The sequence below is a fragment of the Lepidochelys olivacea genome, assembly GCF_965140295.1.
Source record: "Lepidochelys olivacea isolate rLepOli2 genome assembly, chromosome: 24".
NCBI classification, from domain to species: Eukaryota; Metazoa; Chordata; order Testudines; family Cheloniidae; genus Lepidochelys; species Lepidochelys olivacea.
Window position 1 is genome coordinate 12332758 of NC_140434.1, and position 7300 is coordinate 12340057.

At 51.3% G+C, this 7300-nt stretch overlaps 1 long non-coding RNA gene across 1 annotated transcript; it reads left to right on the forward strand.

Annotated features, from left to right (window-relative positions):
• Positions 1 to 497: 497 nt before the first annotated feature.
• On the forward strand, positions 498 to 5972 carry LOC311512590. The gene is made up of 4 exons (XR_014709482.1): positions 498 to 603; positions 1310 to 1366; positions 3351 to 3449; positions 4195 to 5972. It is a non-coding gene; the product is annotated as an uncharacterized lncRNA (long non-coding RNA).
• The last annotated feature ends 1328 nt before the right edge of the window (positions 5973 to 7300 follow it).

The following is a 7300-nucleotide window of genomic DNA, read 5'->3' on the forward strand; positions in this document are numbered from 1 at the left end:
ATAATAGCCAACCAGCCTTTCCCCAATGAGCGATGGGGTTATGGACAGAAGCAGGGAGTGGGAGGGAACGCTGAATCATTTAGCTCTTTGCCTGGCCTTGTTCTGGGGATGCTGAGATGAGCCTGTCAGGGATGCAGTGGTTAATCCTATTCCAGGATTTAGTTCTGTCTTTGTTAGTGTTGGAGATGCTGAGATGACCCTGTCGGGGCTACAGAGGACAATCCTAGATCTGGGTTTTTGTAGTATCGCTCTTAGAGCTGGGGATGAGATATAGATCATATCCAGAATTACTCTCTTCCCTCACTCCCAATGGAAGGAGGGGGATGTTGAGAATAGCCTATTTTGCTGAGGAGTGAGATGGATTTTAGCTCCAGGTTTTCCTTATGCCCCTGTAGCTGCACAGAAATAGCAGGATGCTGAGATTAACCCTGCAGTGATGCAGAAGGTATGTGCATTTTCAGCTCTGGTACTGATGCTGTTCTTGTAGTGAGGTCTCTGTGGCGCAATGGACGAGCGCGCTGGACTTCTAATCCAGAGGTTCCGGGTTCGAGTCCCGGCAGAGATGATCTCCAGGCAGGTGTCTTTTATTTTGCACTCACTCAGGTAAGGATGTAAGTTAATTATATTTACTTCACCCTAGAGGGTTTTAGAAGGAAAAGAATGACTTTGCCTGATAACTTCTGTACTGCTATCCCTCTCAGTACTCTCCTCTCTCATGTCTGTGCACAGGCCTCTGATTCAAATTTTTTTCCTCAGAGTATTTCCCATTGTTCTTTTTTACCCTTTTGTTTTCTCTTGCATGCTTTGATATTTTAGCCCCACCTGTTCTTTAAACACTGTAGCAATGTCTCGATGCAGAGATTGCTGCCTTTTGTTATCAGAAGATATTTTGACAAGAATACTGTGCTTTTTAAGAAGAAGTCAAAGGGACAGATTATTTTTTTAGATCCCTTTGTTTTAATTGTTATTTCCCAAGATAAATCTGGTCTCTGCTTATTTCATATGCATGGCTGTATTTTAAAAGCTTGCTCTCTCTGCCTGATAATGAATTATAGCTCCTGACTACAGGCTTCCTATCCTGTTCTCACACTGTGCATTTTGATTTTTTCCTGCACATGAGGTTTTTGTGCTTGTTGGATTCCCTTTCCATGTTCTCATCATGTTTAACAATTTATAGAACAGAAAACTGCAGTTAGTACGACTGATTTCAGAGCTGCCAAGTTTTGTGATGCTCCATGTGTGACATTTTATGCAACTTAATTAATCAGCTAAATTGCATTTTTATGACTTCCCTTATGACCATGTTCAGTTACTGGCCAACCCAGCCTGGGGGCAGGATGTGGAGCTGCACAAAACTGCATCTGGGGTAAGTGTGTGGGGCTGGGTTGGGGAAGCTGGTGGCTGTTTCTGGCATGAGTGCTGGCCTGCTGGAAGTGGTGGGTGTTGGACCTGCTAGAGAAAGGGGTATTTGTTGGTTGCCTGTGGCTGCTGGAAGGCCTGGGGGTTGTTTTCTGGCTGATGAGGGGCTACTGGGGTGATTGGTGCTGGAGTGTGGGTGCTTGGAGCTGGGTGGAGATGGTGGAGTGCTGCTTGGACAATTGGGTGTCTACAGTTAAGGCAGGTGGGTGAGTGGAGTTGTGTGGCTGACTGGTCTCTGGGGTGGTGATGGGAGGAGTGGGGGGTGGCTGGGTGTTGGGGAGAAGTGTGGGGGTGGCCAGCTGGGTACTAGGATGGTGCGGTGAGGAGAGGGCGGGCATGTGTGGCTGGCTGGGGTATGACACTTGGATGCTGTGTTGTATTACAGGAGTATTTTAGGGGCCCGACCAAGACTGGGGACTGTAAGCTGGTGAGGCCGTCCCCCCACATCGGGGAGGGGGTGGGGGACACGCCTCCTCACAATTTGGGTCTGCTACAGCCTTCTCTAAGCAGAACAAGAGCGGGGAAATTAGCAATTCACAAGGGGGCCATCCTTCAAGCAGGGTGGGCCGTACACAGTCTGGGCTCTGGCTGGTGACCTGGGCGGGCTACAACGGTTCATTCACCCAGCACTTAGGCAGGGCAGGGCTGCCAACAGTTAGGGCTCTGGCCTGCAATCAGGCAGACCTGTCCTACCAGCCCAGTGTAGGGGATCAGGCGCCACAGCCTCTGGGGCTCAGGTTTGGGGTGAGCACCACACTTAATCTATGGGGCTCAGGCAAGGGGTTTAGCGTCACACGCAGTCTATGGGGCTCAGGTTTGGGGTGAGCACCACACACAGTCTATGGAGCTCAGGCAAGGGGTTGAGCATCACACGCAGTCTGTGGGGCTCAGGTAAGCGGATGAGCATCACACGCAGTCTGTGGGGCTCAGGCAAGGGGTTGAGCATCACACGCAGTCTGTGGGGCTCAGGTAAGGGGGTGAGCGCCACACGCAGCCTCTGGGGCTCAGGTAAGCGGATGAGCACCACACACAGTCTATGAGGCTTAGGCAAGGGATTGAGCAAAGGAACACAGGCCTCCTGGCCTACAGAGGGGGAGTACTGCCACCCGTGGGCCTGCCCAACTCCACTGTGTCCCAACCGAGGGCCCTATCAGTGGCAGAGCAGTCTGCCACTGGGTCAGCAGGGATCCACCCGCAACACACTGACCTAGTTTCAGGCTCGCTCCCTACCAAACTACTGCCTGGTTCCCCTGGGTTGCTTTCTTCTCTCCCCCTCAGGCGTTCCTGTGTCCAGGGGTCAGCCTGAGTCTCCTCTGGGTACACTGCCAAGGGTAGCGATAGCAGTTCCTCCGCATCAAGAGCATCAGGGCTCTCTGGAAGCTCAGTCTCCCCAGGGCAACAATGGTTCTCCTTGGTGCTCCACTCCAGCAGCGGGGAAGAAGCATCTGTCTCCTCCAGCAGCTCCCCCATAACTGAGCTGCTGGGAAGGTCTTTTATACTTCCCCTTCCTATCCTGCCCCTCTGCTTCCGGTGTGCGGAGTGTGGCCCTCCTGGCTCTGCCCACCAGGCAGCTTGCGGTGCTCCCTCCACGTCCTCCTCTGAGTGGGGCCATGGCTCCTCTCTACACACACACACCCTTAAGCTCAGCTCCTGATCTCTGGATCTGCCTCACAGTCTGGAGTCCATCGTACCCTCAGGGGCTGGTCCTTCGTGAGCAGCCAAGTCAGCGGTGAGGCGATAGTAGCAAAGTCCGGGATGAAGTATCGGTAATAGCCCACAAGTCCTAGAAATTTCCGGACCTGCTTCCTAGTAGTCGGAGCTGGTTGGTCAGGGATGGCCTCAACTTTCCCAACAAGGGAATGCAGCTTGCCTCATCCCAGGGTGTAGCCTAGATACGTTGTTTCCTGCCACCCAATTTGGCACCTTTTTAGGTTTGCAGTGTGACCAGCCTCCCGGAGAGTTATCAAGACAGCTTCCACCTGGTTTAGGTGGTCCTCCCAGTGACTACTGCAGATTACTGTGTCATCCAGGTAAGCGGCTGCGTACTCAAGGTGAGGCAGGAGGAGACAATCCATCAACTTCTGGAATACCGAAGGGCATTCTGGTAAAATGATAGAGCCCGCTGTGGGTGGCGAAGGCAGTTTTCTCCTTTGATTCCGGTGTCAGCGGGATCTGCCAATATCACTTGATTAAATTCAGGGTGGTGATATACTGGGCCTTCACCATTCGGTCGAGTAATTCATCCACCCAGGGTATCAGGTAGGCATCGAAGCGGGATATCGCATTGACTCTCCTGAAGTCAATGCAAAAGTGACGGGTCCCATCTGGCTGGGGGATGAGGACAATCGGGCTCCTCAATTCACTAGAGGATTTCTCATTTACCCTGAGTTCTAACATGGACTGGACCACCTGTTCCACGGCCTCTCGCATATGGTGGGGGAGTCGTTGGGTGGTTCCTCATACAACCTCTCCAAGACGGGTGGTGATGGAGTGGTAAATCTTGATGGTCTGTCCGGGCACAGGGTGAACATTCGAGGGAAGGCCTCAATGAGATGACTGCTTTGCTTCAACTGCTCATCCGAGAGGGTGTCCCACAGCAAGGGGTTCTTGGGCTCAGTTCCAACGAGCGTTTGCGGTCCCAGTTCTGGTTTGGGGGTGGGGGGGTCGGGAAATATGGATAATTCGTCCCGCTCACACCAGAGCTTTATCAGGTTCACATGATAAATCTGGGACTTTTTTTTCTGGTCTGGCTGACAAGGGCCTCGTAATTGACAGGGCCTCTCCAGCAGGTGACCTCGTATGTCCCCTGCCAGCAAGCCATCAGCTTCGACTTGGCTGAAGGGAGCAAGACAAGGACTCGGTCCCCCGGCTCGAAGATCCGCTCTCGCAAATGGCCCTTGTGCTTGGGCCTTTTGGGCGACTTGGAGGTTCTCCTAGGCAAGGATCCCAGCCTGGGCAAGGCGCTCTTGGAGCTTAAACACATACTGAAGCAACCCTTCAGCGCAGGACAGGGTCTGTTCCCATGTCTCCCACATGAGATCCATCAGGCCTTGAGGCTGGAGGCTGTATAGGAGCTCGAAAGGCGAAAATTTGGTGGATGCCTGTGGCAGCTCCCGAATAGCGAGCAGCAGGTGAGGGGTGAGCTGATCCCAATGGCGGAGCTCCTCAAGGGGAAATTTCCAAAGCCTATTCTTTAGTGCCCGGTTAAACTGTTCCACCAACCCATCTGTTTGCAGGTGGTAGACGGAAGTCTGGAGCTTTTTGATCCCCAGAAGAGCACACACCTCCCAGAGGAGCCAGGAGGTAAAGTTCATCCCCTGATTGGAGAGTAATTCCTGGGGCAGGCCCTCTCAGGCAAAGATTTTGATAAGCTCTGCTGCTACAGTACGGGCTGTGGCACTTCTCAGCAGGATGGCCTCAGGAACCTGGGTGGCATAGTGCAGGACTACCAGGATATACCGGAATCCGGCAGCGCTCTTAACCAGAGGCCCCAAGTCCACAGCTACCCTTACAAAAGGGGTTCCCACCAGCAGGAGAGGGACCTCGCTCGCATTCCGGGCAGGAGGTGCAGTGGTCCTTAGTGTCACAGTCTACACCTAGCCAAAAGAAATGGGACAGAATCCGGGCCAGCGTCTTCTCCAGTCCGAGGTGGCTGGTCACCAGGACATCGAGCACCAGCCTTAACATGGCTCATCTATGGCATCGAGGGATAAGCAGCTGGGACCGGGGCTTGCAGGTCCTGGGGTCCAGCTCGATTCGGTACAGCCGATCCCGAGTGAGCTCAAACCAAGGCCACTGATTGGCACTCTGTGCATCTACCATGACCCCATCCATGCAGGACAGCTGCTCATAGGCATGCTTCAGTGTGGGGTCATCCCTTTGATCCTGGCAAAAGTCTGTTGCCATGTCTAGCCAGATATCTGCCCCGTTGGGAGGGATTGGTGTGCCATTGTCCCTGGCAGTCTGATCCTTTGGTGGACCGAGGCCCGGTTCCCCTAACTCCATCTCCATGTTGTCAGGGGTGTCCCCCTCTGTCATAAATATAAAGGGAAGGGTAAACGGCTTTAAAATCCTTCCTGGCCAGAGAAAAAATCCTCTCACCTGTAAAGGGTTAAAAAGCTAAAGGTAACCTCTCTGGCACCTGACCAAAATGACCAATGAGGAGACAAGATACTTTCAAAAGCTGGGAGGAGGGAGAAAAACAAAGGGTCTGTGTCTGTCTGTGTGATGCTTTTGCCGGGGACAGAACAGGAATGGAGTCTTAGAACTTTTAGTAAGTAATCCAGCTAGGTATGTTTTAGATTATGATTTCTTTAAATGGCTGAGAAAAGAACTGTGCTGAATAGAATGACTATTTCTGTCTGTGTGTCTTTTTTGTAACTTAAGGTTTTGCCTAGAGGGATTCTCTATGTTTTGAATCTAATTACCCTGTAAGGTATCTACCATCCTGATTTCATAGAATCATAGAATCATAGAATATCAGGGTTGGAAGGGACCTCAGGAGGTCATCTAGTCCAACCCCCTGCTCAAAGCAGGACCAATCCCCAATTAAATCATCCCAGCCAGGGCTTTGTCAAGCCTGACCTTAAAAACTTCTAAGGAAGGAGATTCTACCACCTCCCTAGGTAACGCATTCCAGTGTTTCACCACCCTCCTAGTGAAAAAGTTTTTCCTAATATCCAACCTGAACCTCCCCCACTGCAACTTGAGACCATTACTCCTTGTCCTGTCCTCTTCTACCACTGAGAATAGTCTAGAACCATCCTCTTTGGAACCACCTCTCAGGTAGTTGAAAGCAGCTATCAAATCTCCCCTCATTCTTCTCTTCTGCAGACTAAACAATCCCAGTTCCCTCAGCCTCTCCTCATAAGTCATGTGTTCCAGACCCGTAATAATTTTTGTTGCCATCAAAGTAACATGTAGCAATGACATCATAGTACTCCAGATGAGGCCTCACCAATGTCGAATAGAGGGGAACGATCACATCCCTCGATCTGCTGGCTATGCCCCTACTTATACATCCCAAAATGCCATTGGCCTTCTTGGCAACAAGGGCACACTGTTGACTCATATCCAGCTTCTCGTCCACTGTCACCCCTAGGTCCTTTTCCGCAGAACTGCTGCCTAGCCATTCGGTCCCTAGTCTGTAGCGGTGCATTGGATTCTTCCGTCCTAAGTGCAGGACCCTGCACTTATCCTTGTTGAACCTCATCAGATTTCTTTTGACCCAATCCTCCAATTTGTCTAGGTCCCTCTGTATCCTATCCCTACCTGCCACCATATCAACCACTCCTCCTAGTTTAGTATCATCCGCAAATTTGCTGAGAGTGCAATCCACACCATCCTCCAGATCATTTATGAAGATATTGAACAAAACAGGCCCCAGGACCGACCCTTGGGGCACTCCACTTGATACCGGCTGCCATCTAGACATGGAGCCATTGATCACTACCCGTTGAGCCCAACAATCTAGCCAACTTTCTACCCACCTTATAGTGCATTCATCCAGCCCATACTTCTTTAACTTGCTGACAAGAATGCTGTGGGAGACCGTGTCAAAAGCTTTGCTAAAGTCAAGAAACAATACATCCACTGCTTTTCCTTCATCCACAGAACCAGTAATCTCATCATAGAAGGCGATTAGATTAGTCAGGCATGACCTTCCCTTGGTGAATCCATGCTGACTGTTCCTGATCACTTTCCTCTCGTGTAAGTGCTTCAGGATTGATTCCTTGAGGACCTGCTCCATGATTTTTCCGGGGACTGAGGTGAGGCTGACTGGCCTGTAGTTCCCAGGATCCTCCTTCTTCCCTTTTTTAAAGATGGGCACTACATTAGCCTTTTTCCAGTCGTCCGGGACCTCCCCCAATCGCCATGAGTT